Source organism: Mytilus californianus, unplaced genomic scaffold, assembly GCF_021869535.1.
Source record: "Mytilus californianus isolate M0D057914Y unplaced genomic scaffold, xbMytCali1.0.p SCAF_12, whole genome shotgun sequence".
Taxonomy (NCBI): Eukaryota; Metazoa; Mollusca; class Bivalvia; order Mytilida; family Mytilidae; genus Mytilus; species Mytilus californianus.
This window is the reverse complement of record NW_026262604.1, coordinates 3,105,379-3,110,556: the sequence shown is the minus strand read 5'-3', so window position 1 is coordinate 3,110,556 and position 5,178 is coordinate 3,105,379. Positions and strand designations below refer to the sequence as shown.

At 34.4% G+C, this 5,178-nt stretch overlaps 1 long non-coding RNA gene across 1 annotated transcript; it reads right to left on the bottom strand.

Moving 5' to 3' along the window:
- Window positions 1-233: 233 nt before the first annotated feature.
- On the bottom strand, window positions 234-4,854 carry LOC127721220 (uncharacterized). The gene is made up of 2 exons (XR_007991079.1): window positions 4,729-4,854; window positions 234-1,954 (listed from the first exon to the last, which is right to left on the bottom strand). It is a non-coding gene; the product is annotated as an uncharacterized LOC127721220 (long non-coding RNA).
- Between the last annotated feature and the right edge of the window lie 324 nt (window positions 4,855-5,178).

The following is a 5,178-nucleotide window of genomic DNA, read 5'->3' as shown; positions in this document are numbered from 1 at the left end:
TTGTTTGTCTGTTTGTCTTTTTATTTTTTAACCATGGCGTTGTCAGTTTATTTTTCGACTTATATATGAGTTTTAATGTCCCTTTCGTATCATTCGCCTCCCTATTGAACCAATAGTAAAATGTGTTTAAGAAGTAATTGCAACAGCTGACGCTGCGGCTGGGTGATAAAAGAACTGGTCAATATCATTAGGTTAAAGACATCTTGAAAGCGGAGAAGATACGTGTACATGTATGATTATTTCACAACATTTATTTAAAGATCTTGCTGAGAAAAATTTCAAATATATTTACAAGAGAAAACAGAAATAGATTTTCCCAGATCATTTGATATGTACAATTTCGAATAGTTTTTATTAAACGCAATGCATCGTGGGAAGTTTAGTTCGTCACTCGCCGTCAACATTTCTTTATGAAACGTTCCTTTTGGTAGCAGGCGATGAAGGTTATGCGACTTCATTTCGAGCAGATATATATTATCCTGCACGTCAGTCGCCATGTTAACTGGCCATCGAAAATCCTCGGAATTATACGTAAACATGACTTTTCCATCTAGGAGTCTGATACATCGGAACATCCCATCTTCACTCTCACAGCAGTAGATTGTCCCATTGATACCAGAAGAGAGGCTGTGTATTATTCCCTTTCCAAATTCCAGTTGTTTGACACGAATCCCGTCCTTGTTAACAATGACAACCTCGCCCCATCGCCCCAATGCAATATTATCTTCTACCAAAGTTATTCCATAACACTTAGGAACTTTAATTGGTGGATCGACATTTGAGGAATCTGCATCTACATGCTGAATACAGCTGCTTTCCGGGATTGTAACCCATGCTTCGTCCGAATCCGGTACGACGGTTATATCCCATGGCTTTCCTGCAAGTGGTAGTTCGCAGAGATACTGAATTTTACTTGAATAAATCATCAACTTGGCACTATGCTTGTTACAGAGAATTAAACTGTCATTTCGTGTTACTCCAATCCCGGTTACTTCAATGTCGTCATTGTTGTCACTTACCATAAATGTTTTATCCAACTTAAATCTCGTAGGCATGTAGTTTTGACGGCGCTTTCTAACAGTGTCGGTGGCAAAACCACTTTCATTTATATACAACCATCTTCATTTATAGTATCAACGGTTATTGTTCCAAGGGAGTTAATTACAGACAGCAAATTTGACTTTTGAAAGGAGACTTCCGTTTGTTCACGTGATTTCAAAGCTACTTTGAGAGCCTCTAGACTTTTCGCAATACTTTTCGAATTAGAATTTAGAACTACAAATAGATCGCTTTCTGTTCCATTCTTTTCAAGAAATTCATACTGATTGCACATTTCGTTAACGTGCTCTGCTTGTTGATCAATTATATTTACCTCATTCTCGGCTTTCGATATTAAAGATGAAAACACGGAGTCTACTTCCGCTATCAGTTCTGTTTCGATATTATCAATGTGTTTGAGAACGTTTGATTTGTATTTTCGAATCCGTTTCTTGATTTTAGCCTTGTTGTCACAAAGATCTTCTTTATTTTGGTGCGTTTTCTCCTTTAGCTGGCTTACCGTTTTCCTCATGATGCCAATTGACTTTACAAAATCATTAAACTCTGCTGATTTTTTCACGTCTTTTGAAGCAATATCGATCGGCTTTACTTTGCCACAAATGTTATGTCCAACTCCTATGCATGACTTGCAGCAAAGACACGCATGCGAGTTACAGTAATATTCCACTTTAGAACCCGGATGTTCTGTACATAATTTACTTCTCAAAGACGCATGTACACCAGTATCACCAAGGTCAGTAACGTGGTGAGTGAGAAGAGGTTTGAACGTATCATGGACTTGGAAGCAATCCGAACACAACGTTTCTGCACAGTCATGACAGTGTTTTACAGCAACGGATGACCTTCCACTTCTTGAACATGGCTTGCAGAACTTTTCGGACTGAGTCATTGCTATCTGAAATATATATACATTACCATTCCATTATCGTTTAAACTAATTAAAATATATATATATATTGGCAATAAAAAAATATATATATATTGGCAATCAAAATATATATATATATATATATTGGCAATCGCCAATGGCAGTCAACAGGGTTTAAGAACATCAGTTGTTCGACCTGCTAGTCAAATGCGTTTTGTTATAATATATTTTTTCACTCTTTTGGTCTTTTTGGAAAATGTTGTTTGTGCTGTATTTAGACCCCTCTACAACGAAATTTGTTACATGCACACGTATAAAAATTGCGGTTTTTATCCAACGCAATCAAAGGTATGAACGTTGTTTTCAATTTAGACTTGTTTATATTTATTTCGTTTGGGCTTGTATTATATTTTTCCTCTGGTTTATATAATCCGTTCATCCTATTTTGACTCTTTAACATTCAAGAGTCTATATTAAAATTGAGGTAAATTAAATGGCCTTCCAAATACTTTTCGATCTCTAACATCACTGAAGAGACATTTATTGTCGAAATCCGGTTATGGTGTAAAAAAATAAGCAACTTTTGTTGTGGTTTACCATCTTTGCCGCAAAATTATTGTTTTATACTTCGTATTAAATTAATATAGAGATCCATTTTGTTACACCTTGTGATAAATTTATTTGGCAATCGCCAATGGCAGTCAGCAGGGTTTAAGAACATCAGTTGTTCGACCTGCTAGTCAAATGCGTTTTGTTATAATATATTTTTTCACTCTTTTGGTCTTTTTGGAAAATGTTGTTTGTGCTGTATTTAGACCCCTCTACAACGAAATTTGTTACATGCACACGTATAAAAATTGCGGTTTTTATCCAACGCAATCATAGGTATGAACGTTGTTTTCAATTTAGACTGGTTTATATTTATTTCGTTTGGGCTTGTATTATATTTTCCCTCTGGTTTATATAATCCGTTCATCCTATTTTGACTCTTTAACATTCAAGAGTCTATCCTAAATTGAGGTAAACTAAATGGCCTTCCAAATACTTTTCGATCCCTAACATCACTGAAGAGACATTTATTGTCGAAATCCGGATATGGTGTAAAAAAATAAGCAACTTTTGTTGTGGTTTACCATCTTTGCCGCAAATTTATTGTTTTTTACTTCGTATTAAATTAATATAGAGATCCATTTTGTTACACCTTGTGATAAATTTATTTGGCAATCGCCAATGGCAGTCAGCAGGGTTTAAGAACATCAGTTGTTCGACCTGCTAGTCAAATGCGTTTTGTTATAATATATTTTTTCACTCTTTTGGTCTTTTTGGAAAATGTTGTTTGTGCTGTATTTAGACCCCTCTACAACGAAATTTGTTACATGCACACGTATAAAAATTGCAGTTTTTATCCAACGCAATCATAGGTATGAACGTTGTTTTCAATTTAGACTTATATGTAATTCATAATTACTCTAAATATGAGCACAACAATGTTAAATCTGCAAATTTGCGGAAACAAATTTTTGTTTGTTCTTCCCTCGACGGGATTTAAACTCATGCTATTGGGATATCGTGACAACACCGCCTGCACTGTGTCCAGCGCTCTAGACTATTCGGCCACCTAAACTGAACTAAAATTCAGCTTTCGGTGGCCTAGTGTTACCTTTCCTCGTCAGTAGAATCTAGAGTTGTAACACAGTACATGATATATTAGGCATGAAGATTGAATTGATTGCAGATTAGCTAAATTATCTGTCGTAAAGGATCGTAAGATGCAGTCACAGAAATAATTATTTGATAAGTACGTCTAAACAAGTGACAACTCTACGATTGACCCATCCATTGGATTACCAGTGAAGGTGCAAATTTGCAGATTCAACATTGTTGTGCTGATAGTTAGAGTAATAATAAAATTTTATCAAGAGAAAAAAAAAGGGCGCTGGACACAGTGCAAGAGGTGTTGTCACGATATCACCATTAGCATGAGTTCGAATCCCGGCGAAGGAAGAACAAAGATTTGCTTCCGCAAATTTGCAGATTTAAACATTGTTGTGCTGATATTTAGAGTAATTATGAATATAATATGTGTTTTCAGCCGTGTATCACCTTCAATGGTGATCCAATGAATGGATCTGTCGTAGAGTTGTCACTTGTTTAGACGTACTTATATATATGTAATTATATTCTAACGATATTTCACAAGAACAAAATAATTTTGATTGGTAAACAACAATCAAGCGGTATTTCAAAGTCATGTTTTATGTCACAGTAAAACGCAACGTCCATAAATATTAACACGTAAATTAAAATAAAAATGACTTCTTTTGTTCTGTAGTTTTAGTTGGATTGAAAGGCACATGTAGACAGTGCGCACATTTTTCGTATGAAATATTGTTCTGTATTATAGGCAATCAATCAATCAAATTATTAAAAAAAAAACCAAAGAGATACGTAAGATGTGACTTAACATTTGTTCACTGGCTGCAAGCAAAATAGCGGAATAGTACAGCAAGGAAAATATCTAATTCAAATAACGTAATATTTATATCAATATAAAAATAAGGAGATGTGGTATGATTGCCAATGAGGCAACTATTCACCCAAGTTCAGATGAAGTGGATTTAAAGCAATTATAGACAACCGTAAGAACTTCAACAATGAGAAAACCCCATATCGTACGTATAGTCGGCTTAAAAAGGCCCAAAACAAGACAAATGTGAAACAATACAAACGAGAAAACTAACGGTCCAATTAATAACAAAACAATTTATGAAAAATCAATAATTTAAAACTATTAATTTTACCTTTTATCGAATTTAAACCAAGTGTTTTTAATTCACAATAATTACATATAATATCCAGATATGTAAAATGTTGAATATTCTACCTTAGCAACCTAAACAAGAGAAGAACATGTTGTATACCTCAATAACAAAACCTTCACACAAATAAGACGTTAGTAAAACAATACGAAATTTAGATGATACAATCAGATGAATAATACCATTCAGCTGAGATACAATCAGTCGAACAATACAACGATGTGATAATTATATACGGCCTATGACCCATGACATTTAACATCCAAATTGGACAATGAACGTAAACAAAAGATCTTAATATTAAAAATACTCTAATGATTTTAACTACGGTACAAAAGTAGACAAGGTTATAGAATAGTTTTACTCCGCGTTTAACGATACCATTGAAGATCAATGTAACCAGTTTGTACTCTTAGTCTGTCGTTTACATTG